Source organism: Papio anubis, chromosome 3, assembly GCF_008728515.1.
Source record: "Papio anubis isolate 15944 chromosome 3, Panubis1.0, whole genome shotgun sequence".
In the NCBI taxonomy this organism is placed as follows: Eukaryota; Metazoa; Chordata; class Mammalia; order Primates; family Cercopithecidae; genus Papio; species Papio anubis.
The window spans coordinates 86662023-86682195 of NC_044978.1; the positions used below are offsets into that span (position 1 = coordinate 86662023).

General features: G+C 38.5%; 1 pseudogene; it reads right to left on the reverse strand.

The window, feature by feature from the left end:
• Nucleotides 1-20173, reverse strand: part of LOC101002230 — a 102839-nt pseudogene that overhangs the window by 41639 nt on the left and 41027 nt on the right.

A 20173-nucleotide genomic window follows, 5' to 3' on the forward strand; every position in this document is an offset into this window, starting at 1 on the left:
TGTTTGGTACCAAAGGATCTGGGCTCAATTTAGATTCTAAGTGGCACTAGGGTGTGGAGGAGTTAGGTAAGAATGCTGCTGGCTGAGTGTCCTGGAAAGATTAATATCCAAATACTGGATTATCTAGCTGGATGGAAGCACTGATTGTAGATTCAAAGAGAGTAGAATGGCCTGGTGACCTGGAAATAATGATAACAGGGAAGAAAATTTACCGTAAAACCAAGTCAAACAAAATCCAGTCCAACAAAACCAAACACATGGTCTGTCCTAGAGAAGGTGAGATTAAAACAGGGCTTATAGTACTCAAAAATTCACTTCCAAGATTTAGTCTTTGCATTCCCTCATTGCTAATAGCATTTTTATTTTTATTCCTTTTAAGTGTTAAGATGTATGTGATGACTCCTTCCTTCTCTTTTAGAATTAAGTGTTAATCAGCAGTGTAATTGAAGCCTTTCCTGTTTGGCTTATAAATGAAAGTTCTCCCTGGTAAGCATTTAATTAGGCTTTCTTTCAGATCATAATCTCTGTTGTGAAATACAGTGGTAATCATGCGACATCTACTGGCTTGCATCTACTTAACTATCTGTGTTTAAGTTGTATTTTTCTTACTTGATAATAAGTACCTTGAGAGCAGGAAATGCTAGCTTTCAACCATCTATCCCATCCATCTATCCATCCATGCATCTATCCATCCATCCACCCATCCATCCCCTCATCCATTCATTTATTGAACATCTGAGTATCTATATGTGTCAGGCACTATGATGAGCTTAGGGATAAACCAGACATAGTTGTTTCCCTCAAGGAGCTCATAGTCTAGTAAGGGCAGCAGTTTCCAACCAGGGCTGCATATAAGAGTCACCTAGGCATCTGGGCTCCACTTCTAGGAAGCCTGTTTATATGGTGCTGAAGTCTGGCCTGGGCATTTTTGGAGCCATCAAGGTTATTCTAGTGGGCAAGCAGTTTGAGAATCATTGAGTTAGGCAGCTGGGCCTACAATGCATTGTCTTATATATAAAAAAAATACAGTCATATACTTTTTACTTTTTTTTTTCCTTTACTCCTCCTAGAACCTAGTACAAGGCACAAGTTCTTATTACTTATTACTATTAGGCTTAATCACCTACTTCAATATCATTAGATATTCTGTATTATAATTAAATTATAATAATTTCATTTCTTAATTGACTTTTTGTCTTAACTCAAAGAGACTTTTGGTGTCTATTATTTTTAAAGAAATAATGAACTTAGTTGTTGCCATATTTAGCTTTATAGTTTTCAGATTCTTGGTTTTATTTGATGAAATGTAATTTATCCTTTTATGGATAAAATTTTTCTTGTGACATTTAAATACATTTAATGTGTATGCAATCTTTCTTTTACTTTGAAAAATTAGACTTTTTTTCTTTTTAATTACTAGTTTAGTCAGATTGATTGTTTGTTTGTTTGTTTGTTTGAGACGGAGTCTGGCTCTGTCACCCAGGCTGGAGGTGCAGTGGCATGATCTCGGCTCACTGCACGCTCCACCTTCCAGGTTCACACCATTCTCCTGCCTCAGCCTCCCGAGTAGCTGGGATTACAGACACCCGCCACCATGCCCGGCTAATTTTTTGTATTTTTTTAGTAAAGATGGGGTTTTACTACGTTAGCCATGATGGTCTCGATCTCCTCACCTCATTATCCACCCGCCCCGGCCTCCCAAAGTGCTGGGAATACAGGTGTGAGCCACTGCACCCAGCCAGTTTTGTTTCTGTTTTTGCTTTTTTTTTTTGAGATGCACTCTCACTCTGTCACCAGGCTGGAGAGTAGTGGCACGATCTCGGCTCACTGCAACCTCTGCCACCCGGGTTCAAGCAATTCTCCTTCCTCAGCCTCCCCAGTAGCTGTGATTACAGGCATGTGCCACCACATCCAGTTAAGTTTTATATTTTTAGTAGAGACAGGGTTTCACCATGTTGGCAAGGATGATCTTGATCTCTTGACTTAGTGATCTACCCGTCTCGGCCTCCCAAAGTGCTGGGATTATAGGCATGAGCCACCTCGCTTGGCCAGGTAGTTTACAAATTAATTATGACACAGGTAAATTATCTATTCTAATGTACACTATACATTTAAAATGGTAACTGCAACTTCCATCAAATGGCTATGAAATTAAACAATAAACTTCTGACCTAGGGAGAATTTGAAAGGGTTACTTTGGCAATGTGGCATTGTGTTTCTGTTCAATAGGGAACCCATTGTTGCTCAGACACCCAGTGTGGAAATTACTCCTCTCTCTCAGTTCAAATGAGATAAAGGTCCTCCTCTTCTCATGGTGAACTTGAGATTAGAGAGCACATGGGGCAGATTACTGAGTGCACAGATCAGCGAATCCAACTGTAGTCACACCAAGAGAAGCCAGTTTTGGGTGAACAAGTAATTAGTGGCAGACACTGTGGTGTATCAAAGATAGCAATCTCCTTAGAAATACCATCGATAAAAGAGTTCTTATGGTAAAATTTTGGCAGTGTCGGAACAAAAATGTAAACATCTGCAAGTAAGAATTTGGTACGGGAAAATAACATCTTGGCATATACCACATTTTCTGGGCTCCCTTGCAGGTCAGAGTGTCTGTGTAACTAACTCCTGGTTAAGAGGATATGAGTAGAAGGCCTATGTTCAGCTTCTGGCTTCTGTCCTTGAAAACAGTGATGATTCCATCCTTTGCTGTCTTTCTTCCTTCCCACTGACTGGAATGTGGACTTGGTAGTGAGCTACCTTGGACTATGCGGATGAAGACAAAGATAAAAGGAACCAAGGACTCTGATGATTCTGTAGAGAAGAGGAACCATACCTGCTCAAACTCTCATGTGAAAGAAGAATAAACTATCAGATTTAAGCCACTGCTATTTTGGGTCTTTGTGATAAATAGTGTTTACCATATCCTAATTCACTATTCCTTCCATTTCTAGGTCAATGATGTTGAATTAAATATAGTGCTCTTAACTTGCAATTTGGTTTTATGTCTTTTTATCTTTACCCATGCTGTTCTCTGTACCTGAACTGCACTTTCAAATACATTTTTCTCTGTCAGCCAGATAAACCACTCATTTTTAAAAATTCAGATTAAATATTGCTTTCTCTGGGAAGTCTTCCTTTGATATTTCTATATAGAGAAATCCATCTATCCATTTTGTGGTTGCCCTCACTAGATCTCATACATAATTACAATGATGACTCTATATACACTTTATTGAGCACCTACCATGTGCCATGTACTTTAAATTTACTTTACATACAATAGGTCGTTTAATCTCACAGTGGTTTTATGGGGTGTGTGTTAAACTCACTTTCTTTTATTTTTGTTTTTAAGTTTTTTGAGATGGGGTATCACTCTGTTGTTCCCACTGGAGTGCAGTGGCATGATCATAGCCCACCTCACTGCAGCCTCCACTTCCTGGGCTCAAACAATCAACCCACACTAGCCTCCTGAGGCTGGGACTACAGGTGCTCACTACCATATCCAGATGCTTGAAAAAAATTTTTTTTTCTTTTTGGTAGAGATGGGATCTTTGTTCGCCAGGCTTTTCTCAAACTCCTGGCCTCAAGCCATCCTCCCACCTTTGCCTCCCAAAATGCCGGGATTACAGGTATGAGCTACTGTGCTCAGCCCTCAGCCTAAACTCATTTTATACATGAGAAAATCCAGGCTTGGAAAGGGAGACTAGGTAATTTTCCCTATTTCATAGTGTTAGAAGATCTAGAATCCGAACACAGATTAACCTGGTTCCAATTCCATGTTCTATCCACGATGCCTTTATAGAGCTTTTCATTTGGCATCACATTTATTTGTTTACATGTATTTCTTGTCTGGTTATACACTAGATTCCTCACATCTGGATCATTGTGAGAACTCAATAGATATAAGTTTAATAACTAAACTATCATTCAATTTTCCTCACCGGTTACCTTCCAAAGTCATAGTATAACTCCAGGTCTAGCACAATACCCCAGTTGCAGAGCCAAGTACCATCACTCATTTCACATGCAGATTTCTCTTCAGGTCATATATCTGTATTGATTTGATTCTCCATATTCTAGGCTGGCCTTTGTTACTGGTAGACAGTATATTAGTTGGCTAGGGCTGCCATAGCAAAATACCGTAGACTGGATGCTTCAAGAACAGAACTTTATTTCCTTACAATTTGGAGGCTGGAAGTTCAAGATCAAGGCTTCAGCAGGGTTGGTTTCTGGTGAGGTCTCTCTCTTCAGCAAATAAATGGCTGTCTTCTCACTGTGTCCTCACATGTGCAATCATTCCATCATCTCTAGTGTCTCTTTCAGTCTTCTAAGGGTCCCAGTCCTATTGGATTAGGGCCTCACTCTTATGACCTCATTTAACCTTAATTACCACCTTAAAGCCCCAAACACAGCCATAGGGCTTAGGACTTCAACCTATGAATTTGGAGGGACATAATTCAGTCCATAGCAGACAGCATACCAGAAGATCTGGAGAAAGTTGGACATAGCTTAGTGCACAAGTCAAGGTTCCAAGAGTGAGAAAAAGAGGAGAGTGACTGAACACTTGGGCAACAGAGCCAGAAGACTGTGTTTGAAACTCAGCTGGCTCTCAACCAGTAGTGTGACTTTGAGCAAGTCACTCAGCTTTTTCATCATTAGTTTCCTTATCTATACAATAAAGACAGTAACACTTGACTTAAAGGGATTGTTGTAAACATAATGAGTAATATAAAGCATATAAGGCAGTGTCTGAAACACAATAATGTCCAATAAAAGCCATTTTACTCTCTTGAAAAAAAAATATATTTTTTCCATTCAAAAAGTCATTTCTTAGCTTCCTATAATCCTATCAGCTCTGTCTTGGTGGTCCACTCTGCAGCTTCCTTTGGCCTCAACCATTCCTAAACTTGACTTGGTGCTCTGTTCTATCTGCCCTGGATGCTGCTCCATTTCTCTCTCTCATGTCTTTTCTGACTCAACAGAAAAGTTTTCCTGATAGCTGATACTGCCTCCCATGTCCTGTTTCTTGTTTGTTTGTGAAATGATTTGCATGAAGTCAATTAAAGCAGTGCTGGTTCTCCCTTCAAATTGCACCAAACATGCTACAACTTGCTCTACTTTCTTTAAATTCCTTCTTTTCATCTTTGCTTTCCCAGTTCCCACATTTCTAGGAGGTCAGCTCAAATATTTGCATATGATCTGCCTGTCAGACATCCTTATCAAATACAAACATTGGCATAAGCCATAAGCAAAAATCTATCTTTACGTTATGATTACTCTTGCCTGTGCTGACAGGATGGGTCACATTCAAGCACACTTATATTTTGGGAGAGCATTTTTACCCTAGCATCCTTAAAAGGTAGAAGATAATGGGGAAGATTTTCAAAATTATTATTCCTTCAAAAAGCCTTTAAGTTAAAACTTATTACTGTGGTAACTCAGGGCGAATTGCACAGAAGCATAAAAGTGCTCTTCAAATACCTCTTTTACTGCCTTAAAATTTAAAACCCAACTCCTACAAAAACCAATTTTCATCTCCAGTGTGTTTCCACGTATACTATTGCCTAAATGTGTGATGAGGTATAAGATCAGCCTATCTGATCCTCAGTATCCTAAACCTTCTAATCTTTAAAATGAACGTATTGATAACAGTCCCACCTATCTCACACTCTTTTTCTTATTATTAAATGCCATAATATTTAGGAAATGCTTTAGTAACTGAAAGTACTATATCTGAAATAATGTTCAATCCCCTCCTCTGGTAAATGCCAACTTATTTTTAAGACTTGGATTAAATATCACCTCCTTGGTGGAGCTATTATTTTCCTTATCGTAATTGTTGACTGGTGGATGGGTGATATGGGTTGGCTCTGTGTCTCCACCTAAATCTCACCTTGAATTGTAATAGTCCCCACATGCCAAAGGCAGGACTAGGGGGAGAAAATTGAATCATGGGGTCAGTTTCTCCCATGCTGTTCTTGCGATAGTTAGTGAGTTCTCATGAGATCTGATGGTTTTATAAGGAGCTTTCCCCTTCACTTGACACACATTCTGTCTCCTACCACCACCCTGTGAAGAGGTGCCTTCTGCCATGATTGTAAGTTTCCTGAGGCCTCCCCAGCCATGTGGAATTGTGAGTCAATTAAACCTCTTTTCTTTATAAATTACCCAGTCTTTGTTATTTCTTCATAGCAACAGGAGAATAGACTAATACAATGAATGAAGTCTTTACTCCCCCAGTGGCCAGATTTAATACTGGTAGAATATAAATAGAGCATAGGTATTTTTCTGAAGTCTTGTTCATCAGCACTTGCTTCTCTAACTTTGGAGCTATGTGGTCCTGAATATGTCTGGACACAGAATAGACTTCTTGTTCTTTCCTTCCTTCTCACCTCACTTCTTATCAGTGTCTTATGGAAAAAGTATAAGATTTGGAGTTAGACTGATCAGCGTTTCAATCTTCATTCTGCAACTATCACCTTACTTGACCTTGGGAACCTTATTTTATCTCTATGAGTCTCAGTGCTTCATCTGTAAAAAGAGAATTGCAGCATCTGCTTTGCAGGTGATTGTAAGGACTAGCAGTGCCGAGTGGTGAGTTGTAGGTGTTTAATGAGTGGAAATATTATTGTTATAATTACTAATATTAATATCATCATCATCCTTCCAGTGTGTAGACAAGACAATCTGCCTATTGACATGGAGTTCTATCCCATGATACTTCAGATACGGTTGCTTTGCTGATTTGGGCAACTCTCTTTGCATGAGTGTAAAGTGAAGGAGCTACGCATGCAAAAGAGGATTGGGTGGGGAGGGAGAGAGAGACAGAGAGAGTGGGAGGGAGGAGAGGGAGAGGAGGAAGTATTAAATGTGAAGACAAGTGACATTTGTGTGATCTTTTGTGGTTTTTATTACTGCATCTGTCTCCAAATTTGAGTTTATCTCTAAAACCTATGGATCTTTTATATTAATTTCCCAGAAAGTAAAATGAGGCTCCTATAATCTCTTACAAGTGGTCCTCTTTCTTGTGGGGAGACAGATGCCAGAGCTTACGCACAGACTTTCTGGAACTAGAGGAGGAAGCAGGAGGCATGTCTGGTGAAGCACATGGGCAAGCCACGTACACCCAAAAAGTGTGCGTGTGTGTGTGTGTGTGTGTGTGTGTTGGTATGAGGGTTGGTTATTGTGATCTGGTCCAGAGTATAAGACAAGCCCTGATCCTGAGTCTCTTTGAGTCAACTCTTGTAATAAAGGGCAAAAGAGCCAGTTTCTCTCAAGATAGGTAGACTCAGAGATAGCTTAATAGAAGGAAGCCCGTTGACAAAAGCTGTGGTTGAGGCAAGTTATTTTCTTACAAAATTATTCACTTAGGTTTCTTTTTATATCCTAATCTACTTTTCTTCTTTTGTCCTATTCTCTTATGCTTAGACAGTTTTATAATAGGTAACATATTGTTTTCATTTTTTCTACTTATCATGGATAATTCACTTTTTCAAATTATTTAGTTGTAAAAGTGTCACAAACTTTTAACTGGGCTTGGCTAGGGCAAATGACTACTTTGCAAGACTAGTGTATAGTCAGGACATTGCTAAATTCTGGTAAAGTGAATTTGCCTCTAATTCAGAATAGAGTATTTTCTGGAGTGCTCTTGGGAGCCAACATCATTGCTGAGAAATAATCTTGCTAGTGCTTTAGATTTTGCAATGTAAATAATTATATTTATTTATTCCAAGTACATATTTGACTCAATCTACCTCAAGAGTATCTTGTGTTATCTTCGATTAGGAGAGTGTGTTTTTTCTCTTTTTGCTTCTTCCTGTTGAAGGCCAAAGCTACACTTTTTACAGGAAGATGAGAATGGCCATAAAGTCTTCCATGATCTGATTCTGGTCTCAGTCCTCCTCATTCTTTTACTTTTGTTCCCATAATGAACCCCTTCCTCTCCCTGATGCTGTTTCTGCTTCCTCTCCCTGATATGTTTCTCTGTCTTGGTTGTCTCTATCTGCAATCTCCTCCACAAACCTATTCCCGCCTTTCCTATGCTCTATGTACATATAGCAAAATTGTACTCATCCATTTTTAAAAGTCAGCTTTCTTGAGGCATAGTACAATGCAATATATATGATACATTTTACCAATGTTTAAGTGTATGTACAATTCAATGACTATTGACAGACATACATAGTCATGTAAGCACTACAATTGTAATCTAGAACATTACTCTGCAAAAATTTTCCTATGTCACCTTGCAGTCTATCCCCTCCTCCTGGCCCCTGGCCTCAACATTTGCTGATTTGTTTTCTGTCACTATAGTTGTGCCTTTAAAATAATTTCACATAAATTGAATTATTCATTATGTAGTCTTTTATATCCAGCATATTGCACTTAGCATAATGCTTTTGCTTTTTTGTTTTTGAGACAGTCTCACTCTGTTGCCCAGGCTGGAGTGCAGTGGCCTGATCTTGGCTCACTGCAACCTCTGCCTCCCAGGCTCAAGTGATCCTTTCACCTCAGCCTCCTGAATAGCTGGGACTACAGGCATGCACTACTAACTCGGCTAATTTTTTGTAGAGAAATGTTTTCACTGTAGTGCCCTGTCCGACGTCTAACTCCCGGACTTCAGCAATCCTCCCTCCTCAGCCTCCCAATGTGCTGGGATTAGAGGCATGAGCCACTGTGTCCAGCCAGCATAATGTTTTTGAGATTCATCCGTGATGTTGCCTGTATCAGTAGTTCATTCTTACTGTTGTCAGGTATGCCACTGTGTGGATGTACCGCAATTTGCTCACCCATTCAATAGTTGTTGGGCACACGGTGTTCACTCTTCCAACTTTCTGTAGTTCCTTTCCTGATGTCTACCTCTGCCACAAAAAGCTACATAGGCTTAATCTTTTCCTTTGTATCTGTAGAAATGATTCTCACTGTTAATAATTATTTGTCTATGAATGTGTTTCCATTAATAGACTGAGATCCTTCAGAGTAGAAATTGGGTTTATTCATCCTCTTTTCCCAAATGCCTACTGCATATTAAGCACTAAATAAGGTTGGTTGACTAGAACAAATATACCCTTTCAAGCTGACCTCCAGTTTAGCCTAAAGCAAGATCAAGGATTAAAACTAGAGTCATTACTTTCTTACTGTGAATGTGGTACTAGTTTTATGACCCAGACAGTGGAGAAAAGGGGAGGGAAATGCATGTTTATGGTTGACATCTGGGAATAGCTTGAATTTTCCATGAAAAAAAAATTTATTTTGGCAGTTGGGGCTGAATGAAATGAATTAACCATCTCTGACTGGTTTCAGATTTACAAGTTTCTAAGGAATTTGAAAAGGGTGTGGCAGTTAAGCAATAGTGGAAGCTCTACACATTGAATAAACTAAGAATTTTGAAGGTTGCACAAGTTCTGAATATGATCCAGGCCTTTTCAGTAAACATCTAATAAGTTTCTCAATAGTGGAACTGATGAAACCAAAAGAAAAAAAAAGAAAAAGGAAACACCTAACAAGAAAGAGCAAATTTATGAAAGGATAGGAAATATTTCTGTCAAAAGACTTTCAGTAAATGCTATTTTGTTCAAAGATGATCTGAACTGTAAATAGTGACTTAGAAGCTTTATCTCTCCTTCCCCTATCCCACTGTTAGGTATAGTTCATTCTTTTATTTGAGTGTTTTTTTTTTTTTTTTCCTATGGACAATGTTTATCCTTATCCACATCCAGTGATGGATTTAAAATAGGCAAGACAGAGTGGTTTGAGGGACTCCAGGGAAACTTAATTGACAGGTAGCTTACAGGAAAGTCCTATAGTAATGATTGGGCTACAAAATTTGCATCTAAGAGGGTGTTTTGGCACCAGGAGAGAGGAGAATAAAGGAAACCACTGAGAAGTGGGAGGCATGCAGAATTTTCCCCAGCCTGTGGTCTGTCCTTTGAAATACTTTATTTGAAAAATCTTGCTTGAAGAAACAAACACATGCATATTAATCACAATTATGCACATATATCTCAATGAAAAGGCAATTTAAAGTTGAATGACTATGTATACATATATATAGAGAGAGATCATAATTTCCTTTTCATTTTAATTTTTATTTCAATGGTTTTTGGGGTACAGGTAGTTTTTGGTTACATGAATAAGTTCTTTAGTGAAGATTTCTGAGATTTTGGTGCATCTGTCACCCAAACAGTGTGCACTGCACCAGTATGTAGTCTTTCACCCTTCACTCGATTCCCACCCTTCCCCTCCATGTCCCCAAATTGCATTTTATCAGCCTTATGCTTTTGCATCCTCATAGCTTAGCTCCTACTTATAAGTGAGAACATAAGCTAAGGTTTTCCATTCCTGACTTCACTTAGAATAGTGGTCTCCAACTCCATCCAAGTTGCTGCAAACGACTTTCCTTTTTTACGGCTAAGTAGTGTTACAAATTGTGTGTATATTGCATGTTCTTTATCCACTCATTGGTTGATGGATATTTAGACTGGTTTCATACCTTTGCAATTGCAAATTGTGCTGCTATAAAACATGTGTGTGCATGTGTGAATGACTATATTTTAAATTAACAAATTGTGTGGCCTTGGTTTACTTTCTTTTACTCCCAGTTTCCTACTCTGAAAAGTGGAGACAATTCTAATAGTTGTTTGTTGATCATGTGCTACATGTTGCATGTTGATTATTTTTTATCTTTTTACCTTATAAAGCATGAACTATTTTCCCATTTAAGAGAGGAAGAAATGAGGTACAAAGAAGGTAAGTAATAGGCCTGAAGTCATAATGAGTGAGTGGCTAAAGCAGGATTCAAACTACACCTGTTGTACTTGACAGCCTGTTCTTGTTCCACTGCATGACAGGACTCATGATGCTACTCTGTCTTGTAAGCATTTAAAAAATGTTAATTCCCGTGCCCTTTACCCCAAGTGACAAATGCCTGCCCATATCAGAGTTATTTCCAGCTCTAAAACGTGTGTGTGTGTGTGTGTGTGTGTGCATGTATGGTGCAAGAAGGAGGGATGTTAAATGCCCATGATGATGATAGTACCATAATGATTAATCATGAAACAGATGTTTAGCCCTGGATCATTTAATTTTCATTTATGTAAGGGAAAATAGGGTTTTATTTTTTGTTGTGCTATTGGCCTAGATATAAGGGGAGGCCAAAAAATTGGGAGGTCAGGGGAAGATACACACTTAAAATGGAAGCTGTGACACCATGTTCAGTACATAAGAAGGCACACCAGGAACCTTCTCAGTGGGGTTCAAGAGGAAGCAGAAAGCAGAATGTGGCTGATGTGAAAATCCCCACAATTAGGGAGTCCAGAATAAGCTGAGTGTTGCAGGACAAGGACTTAACAGGCTGCTGTGAGATAAAAGTTTCATCTTGTAGGCTAGAGCCTTGTGGTGTGGCAAGATTTCCGATTTGACAAAAGGACATACTTCCTAGGAAGTGGTAATAAAGCAAGATTCCTCAGGGTCACAGGGTGACTTAGCAGTCCGGTAATGATGAAATGTATCTCATCTCTGAAGGGCCTTCAACCATATCTGTCTAATCCATCAGCTCTGAGTATCAGTCTAGCTCTGATAGATCTGAGGTTATGTATTGACTGATACTCTCTTTGAAGAGAACTTTCAACTACAGTTTCAAACTAGAAACAAAAAATAATCAACAGTCAAAGGAAAGCAAGTCACACAATGAGCCCTGGTTTTAGGCTCTTGAGTAGTTAAATGTACTGCAAATATATTCCAGGAATTTATACCACGGAGTAAATTAGAAGCTGAACCTTCCTGGAGGAGATTTCAATAAAGACTCCAGCCTCCTTTCTTTTCTTTGAGCAGGAGACTACATCTATTCCCATGTTGCAGAATGGAAAAATAATGCATGAGCTGACAAAGATGGCCAGAGTGACAGTTGAGTTTTGTGCAGCACAAACTGTCATACACACGTACTTGTCAATCCCTAGCACGTGAACGTGGGTCACAGCCATGAATCTTGTCAGTGGTCTTTCAGCCCTACTAAATCAAGGGAAGAAGATTTTGGTGTAAGAGCGCCCTCTCTTCCCGACATTGCACCACCACTGCAAAAATAAAAACAAATAAAGCACATGGAACAAAAACAAAATCCTACTTCAGAGAGTTAGTGATTTACCATCATGGGGATTAGAGACTACAGAGGCTGCACTCACAAAATGATGAGCGTCTGAATAGCTGTCACTGTGGGCTGTTACCATATTTTAGTCTGGCCCAGGCATGCTATTCAATTAAAGAAGGTACTAAATCCAGGGATTTTGTACTGAGGATTTAATTAAGGACCATAATTACTTGTGGGCCTTTAATATGCCTAAAGGCAGAGTGAGTGATGCAGGGCCCCAGCCTTCACTTGCGGGCTTACTGTGACCTCTATCTGAAGAGCTATCACCAAAGAAATCTCATAAATTTCTCTCAAACTGTTCTCCTTTCAATCCAGGAAGAAGGCTAAGTGTTGTGCATGTACTTCTTGACTAGTTCCTTTGAAATCTGTATCTTAGTGTCTGCCTCCAAACTCAGTTTTATATCTGTTATCTTTTGTATCTTGGGTTTTCAGTTGCAGCTTCCAATTCGATATTCTGGTGTGTGTGTATGTGGGGTGTGTGTGTGTGTGTGTGTGTGTGTGTGTGTGTGTAGAAAGAGAGATTTGATTATTATTTTGTGTTTTATGTTTACCTGTATTTTCTTATTTTTCAATAATAGCTGTATGTTACTTTTACAATAAGAAAGCCTGGGCAACTGGGCAGTCAATTTATGAGAGAGTTTGATATATTCTGATATGTCTTCTAGTAAAGAATGGTTGCTAATTTGCTGATATTATTTGAGGAGAAAATATAAAAAATACATTTGTCTTACAATTATCTGCTTCATGTCTCAATTATAAAATATAGAGGTTAAAAAAACCTCAATATGTGTTAAAATAATAATAAAATAATCAGGTAATATTTATTGAGCATCTAGGATGTGTTAAACAATATTGATTAAATCATTTAATGCTCACAGTAATCCTAGGAAGTAAAGAAAGATTTGTTCCTATATTTAGAGGTTAAGAAATTATTATTAGCTTAGTGTCTAAGGTCACATAGAGGTTTGGGGGTAATGGATTTCTACTGAAGTTTAACTGACTCTAGAGATAAATTCCTTTGCCCTTCCAAACAGTACTAAATTTCACTAAATTTTATTGGATACCTGTGATGAGAAATGTTTTGTATCAACTTGGCTAGATCACTGTACTCAGATATGTGGTCAAACATTATTCCAGATGTTTCCATAAAGACATATTTTAGATGAGGTTAACAGTTTAATTAGTAGACTCTGATAGAGTAAAGAAGATTACCCTCCGTAATGTGGATGAGCCTCATGCAAACCGCTGAAGGCCATAAAAGAAAAAAAGATTACTCCCCTTGGCCCCTGTCACTGACCCCTAAAGAAGTGGAAAGTCAGCCAGTACATTGCCTTCAGACTTAAACTGCAATTCCCTGGGTCTCCAACCTTCTGGCCTGCCCTACAGATTTTGGTCTTGCCAGCCTCCACAACTGTATGAGCCAATTACTTAAATCTCTCTCCTTCTCTCACTCTCTCTTTGCACATCCTGTTGGTTCTGTTTCTTTGGAGAATGCTGACTAAGAGGATAGCATACACTTTTGTTATCACAAAACTTTTACTAGACTTCCTGAAACTGAGTGATTAATCTTTCTGCTTCTCTGTATTCTACTGAAATTCAGGACAGAATTGCCCAACATACAATAAAAGAGAAGAAGGGTAAAAAATGCTCAAGAAATCCAACTGACTATTTGAATAGTCAGCTCCTAAATAATTGAGTCAGCTGCTAAATAATTTTAATAGTAGGACTGTTTTTTTTTTGTTGTTGTTGTTGTTGTTTTTTTTTTTTTTTTTTTGAGGCAGAGTTTTGCTTTTGTTGTCCAGGCTGGCGTGCAATGGTGCAATCTCAGCTCGCCACAACCTCTGCCTCCCGGGTTCAAGTGATTCTTCTGCCTCAGCCTCCTGAGAAGTTGGGATTACAGGCATGCACCACCATGGTGGGGTAAGTTTTGCATTTTTAGTAGAGACGGGATTTCTCTACATTGATCAGGCTAGTTTTGAACTCTCAACCTCAGGTAATCTGCCCCTGTTGGTCTCCCAAAATGCTGGGATTATAGGGGTGAGCCACCGCGTCTGGCCTAGTAGAAACTTTCTAAACATGTGAGTAAAATAAAATGGGACAGTAGGACTTGAATAATGCCAAGGGAAGGTAAAGACTTTTTGGTACAGGTTTTATGGGTTCAAAGATTTTAACAAATATTGAAAACTACAAATTAGAATTTTGTTTTCTTGGTTGCTTAATTTTTGTGGTTCTAGTATACATTCCTTTTATTTTCATTTGTTTATGCTGCTAACAATCTGGATCCATGTTTCTGAACAGGTTAAATGATAGTCTTCCCTTTGATTATGCTGTCAATATGATTCACTTCCCAGTCAGCCCCATTTTATACATTTGGCTGCTCTTCTAGGTTGTGTTGTTCCCTGAAATTCTTCCTTCAATGTTTTCTGTGACAATCTTACTTAAAATTAACCATAACTCTTCTCACTGTCAGATCTAGCGTATTAGAAAAGAGTTGCAATTACTATATTTGATAATAAAAGATATATTTATTAAAGGATATCAATATTTGTAGCTCAAGGAGAGTCATAATCCAACATTCTGACAACCGGGTCAATCAGTTTTAATAATAATCACTAAAGGAGGTTGAGATAACCATTAAGGAAGTTAATCATTAAGGGAGTCCCCAAATCATAAATTTGCATTAAGGAACCAAAAGTCTGTATGACATGAAAATATTTACTAATGAACTTCTACTTACAAGATTAATCTCCACTTATGCTTCCTTCCCCTTTAGCACCACTAGGGATTTTTGCTGCCTGTCTTGTGCCTCCTCCATCAGCTCTTTTTGATTTTTGGATGTCACAATAAAATACAAACAAACTGCAAAGTGAAATTCTAAATCTCGCAAAAACATGGATTTCATGCAGTCACTGAACACAATGTTGAACTTCTCAACTCTTTATTGCAAAAAGTACATTAGGCATAATTAAACCAATAGAAGGCAATGAAAATCTACCCAGATGATGGAATACACAGTACTTCAAGAGATTGACTTGTGGCTAGGTACAGTGGCTCACGCCTGTAATTCCAGTAATTTGGGAGGCCGAGATGGGCTGATCACCTGAGGTCAGGAGTTCGAGACTAGTCTGGCCAACATGGTGAAACCCCATCTGTACTAAAAATACAAAAAGTAGGTGGGATCAGTGGCCCACACCTGTAATTCCAGCTAATTGGGAAGCTGAGGGAGGAGAATCCCTTGAAGCCAGTAGGAGGAGGTTGCAGTGAGCCGAGATGGTGCCATTGCATTCCAGCCTGGGTGGAGACTCTGTCTCACCAAAAAAAAAAAAAAAAAAAAGAGAGAGAGAGAGTGAGAGAGATATTGATTTGAATATCAAAGTACAAAGCTATGTACTAAGGAAAACTAATGAAGCACTCATATGTTTTTGCAAAAATGGCAAGATTTACATAATGCTGCACAAATCAAATAGGAAGGTTATCATATTATGATCTCTTGGAATTTTGTTCAAAAAATGCTATCAAGAAATACTGGAAAGGCAAATAATACTTGGTTCATTTTTTTCATCACTGTAAGTTCAATGAGCTATCCATTGAGCTGCAGGGCCACCTACTTGGTTCATTCTTTACCCTTTTCTCCTCCTCTTTTGTTTGACCACAGATAGAGAAGGTTGAGTTAATAAATAATACTTCTTGGTTCAATGGCATACCATCGTCATTATTCTATTAGGTTCTTTTCTTTTCTTTTTTCTTTTCCTCCCTCCCTCCCTTCCTTCCTTCCTTCCTTCCTTCCTTCCTTCCTTCCTTCCTTCCTTCCTTCTTCCTTTCCTTCCTTCCTTCCTTCCTTCCTTCCTTCTTTCCTTCCTTCTTCCTTCCTTCCTTCCTTCCTCCCATTTTGACTTCATTCCATAATTCTGTTCAGCTTCTTCCCATAGGAGCTCTATTAATATATTTAGCATGTATCCTACTGTTGTTATCCTTTGACCTTTGGCTCTTGACTTAGACACCATGTTAGAGGGTTCTGAATATCACAAAAACAAAAATTTATTATGGAATACCTGGGAAACTCTGTCACTCACCTTCCAGTGTTCAGGGCTGGCACAACATAATTTGTAACCCTCAATATTCACTCTTCTGACTCTTCATTGAGTCCCCGGGAAAGTACTTCTCGATATCTCTCACTTGTATCCTCTGAGTTCAAATGCACTGAAAAGCTGTGCTTGTGCTGTTGGCAGCACTGGGGCAGATAACGTCTGTATTACAGTACAGGGAGGATTTGAACAGTGGAAACAAAGGTAAGAGAAAAGACAAATTACCATGTTAAATCTTTGCTCTGAGATAGTATGAATATTATAGACTGTGGCTAAATGAAGTATTGTTTCCAGTGGTGAATATTTCCTTGATTCTCTTCAAATTGTGGCTTAGATTTGTGAATTAGCATGTTGTTTGCAACAGGTGCACATGGTAGCTCAGAAATGGTTTGTGGTATTAAATAATTATTCAGCCAAACATTGTTGGCCCATCAACAGAACACCCAGATGTATGCAATAATGATTAAGTCCAGTCTCATCTCTGATATTTTGCCAACTTTTCACCACACATATACAAACATATCTTTGTATATGTTTTCCAATTTTATCATTAGGAAGTTATTTTGTGAAATAAAAGGATAAAATATTGCATTTAATAATCTTTCAGCTTGATTTATCACTTTTAAATCTATAGATACATGTGGACCTCCATTTACATTCTTGTCTCAGGCCCTGCAATAGTTATATATGGGCTTGATCCATTTATTTGTTTGTTTTAAAAAATGTGATTATCCTATAGACTCTGTATCATTCATCCTGTGTTTTTTTTTAAAACTCCACTTCTTGATGTAATCTCTACCCCTGTAACGGTGTGTAGAAACATCATGGTCCTTCTAAATATCATGGAGTATTTTTTACTGGGCATCTATCATATTGTACTTACCTGTTCACCTGGTGGAAGATAGTGAGATTGTCTTCAATTTTTTAAAATGGCAATACTGTGATGAGCATTCTTGTACATGTTCCCTATGTACTTGTATGATTGTTCAGTTTCTCTCCAGAAAGGCAGCACAAGTTTGCACTAATGCCAGCCAAGCATGGGGGTTCCTATATTACTACATCTGTGGCAAAACACGGCAGTAACCTGTTTGCTAATTTTTGACAATTCTTGGTAAAGTGACAATCCTTGTTGTTTTAATTTTAGTTTCTCTAACTACCAGTGAGTTTGGTTTCTTTTGTTCATAACTAAACTGTGTCTTTTTGTTTTTTAAAGAATTCATGTGTATTTTAGATATTAGATCTTTATCCATTTTACAAATTGCACATACTTCTTTCAATCTGCTATTTATTTGCTTACTTTACTTATGATGTCATTTACTGGAAAGACATATTTACTTTTCATTCAATCAAATTCGTCAGATTTTACCTTATAATTTGTACTATTGGGATTTTTGTCTAAGAATTACAGATAGCGTCCTACTCCAGCTCTCTAAAGTGTGTCATTTTATCTTTCAGTTCTGGATCTTCAATCCATCTATGATCCTGTGTTCACGTGGTGTCAGGCCTTTTATCCATATAGTGACTTAGTTTTCCATTGATACTGACTGCAGCAGTCGTCCCTATCCTCATTAATTTGTGCCTTTTTCATTAAGCGGTAAATTTTCATGTATGCAATGATCTTCTGAGTTGTCTACTCTGATACATTGTTATACTTTCTATTCTTGCACTATTATAGTGTGTTTTCTTGCACTATTACATATTTTAGTATCCAGCAAGAAAGTTCTCCTTGCTTTTTTTTTTTTTTTAAAGTTGTTTTAGCTATTTGTGGGCATTTATTCTTCCATATCAATTTTAGAATTACTTCGTCATGTTCCTAATAAGATCTCGCTAGAATTTCTATTGGCATCATTTCAAAACTGTAGATTGATTTGCCGAGGATTGATAACTTTATAAAATTAAGTTGCCCCGTTCAAGAGCATGAGATATCACTTTAATTATTCATTTAAAATGTCTTCTCATAGAGTCTTTTTTTTTTTTTTTTTGACAAGGAGTCTCCCGCTGTCGCCCAGGCTGGAGTGCAGTGGCCGGATCTCAGCTCACTCTGACCTCCGCCCCCCGGGTTCACGCCATTCTCCTGCCTCAGCCTCCCGAGTAGCTGGGACTACAGGCGTCCGCCACCTCGCCCAGCTAGTTTTTTGTATTTTTTAGTAGAGACAGGGTTTCACCGTGTTAGCCAGGATGGTCTCGATCTCCTGACCTCGTGATCCGCCCGTCTTGGCCTCCCAAAGTGCTGGGATTACAGGCTTGAGCCACCGCGCCCGGCCTCATAGAGTCTTAAGTTTCTCCACAAGGGAAATAATTCTTCACCTCAAATTGCTATTTTCTCTCTTTCTGAAAGTCTTATTTTCAACATGTTGGCATTTCTACTTCTATTCTTTATATCTCTTAGTTTTGTTTTGTCTTATTTTTTAAAATTTTCAGTCCGATCATCCTTTTCTGATACTTTCTAGAGGAGTTCCTTCAACTTTTCTTCCAGATTATTGACTTACTCATTAGTAGTATATCCTATTTACCGAATTTATTGTTTTAGTTCAATTATAATATTTCCTTAACTTTTAGGACATCTTTATTTTGATTCATACTACTTATACCCTCTGTATTTCATTGAGAATATTTATTGTTCTGACTTTAAATTCTTCTTCATGTGGTATATTCTTTTCAGTTTGATTTTTTTCTTTCATATTGGTTATATTCTTCAGGTGATTAGTTATGTCAGCAGCTCGCTAAATTTCCTTGGGGATATTATATAATATGCATTGGGAAGAACTCTAAAGTGAGGAAGTTCACAAATGAATAAATAATTCCAGTGAAGATAAATGGTATGCAGAACACAAATCAGGCAAAAGTGACAGCATGAATGTGGGGACATTTGTATGTTAGTCTTGATTAGTTGATAAGGGAAGGCCTCTGAGGAGGTTACAGGTGAGCCAAGAGGGAACCAAAAGAGAGCAGTAATGAGAAGATCTGGAAGAAGGAGCATCCCAGGTAGAAACAACACATATGTAGGCATTTTGAGGACAAACAAAGTTGGTTATACTTGAAGGACAGAAAGAAAGCCAAGGTCATTGGGAAAAAATGACAAAGTAGCAGAGTGATATGGAATGAGAGCAAAGAGATAGTTAGGGCCCAGTTACATAGGTCCTCACAGGCATAAGGAGTTCCTGTTTTGTTTTTCTGAATGACATGGGAAGTGTCTGTAGATTTCTTTTTTTTTTTTTTTTTTTTTTTTTTTGAGACGGAGTCTCGCGCTGTCGCCCAGGCTGGAGTGCAGTGGCCGGATCTCAGCTCACTGCAAGCTCCGCCTCCCGGGTTCACGCCATTCTCCGGCCTCAGCCTCCCGAGTAGCTGGGACTACAGGCGCTGCCACCTCGCCCGGCTATTTTTTTTTTGTATTTCTTAGTAGAGACGGGGTTTCACCGTGTTAGCCAGGATGGTCTCGATCTCCTGACCTCGTGATCCGCCCATCTCGGCCTCCCAAAGTGCTGGGATTACAGGCTTGAGCCACCGCGCCCGGCCTGTGTCTGTAGATTTCTAAATATGGAAGGATATGATCTCATTTGCTCCTCCTGCCCAACATTTTTATTATGGTAATTTTAAGCATACAGCAAAGTGGAAAGAATTTTGCAGTGAACACTTGTATGCTCACCAATAAATTTTACTGTTAATATTTTACAAAACCTGTCTTATCACATATCTATTCATTTGTTCATTTCATTAACTATCCACTCATCAGTCAGATTGATCTATTTCAAAATAATAAACAGACTCCAGTATATTTACTCCTAAATAATTCAGTATGTAGATTATTACCTGGGGTTTTGGGTTCTTTCTTTTTTTGACAGGGTCTCACTCTGTTGCCCAGGTTGGAGTGCAGTGGTGCAATCACAGCTCACTGCATCCTCAACCTCCAGGGCTCAAGCAAGCCTCCCACCTCAGCCTCCCG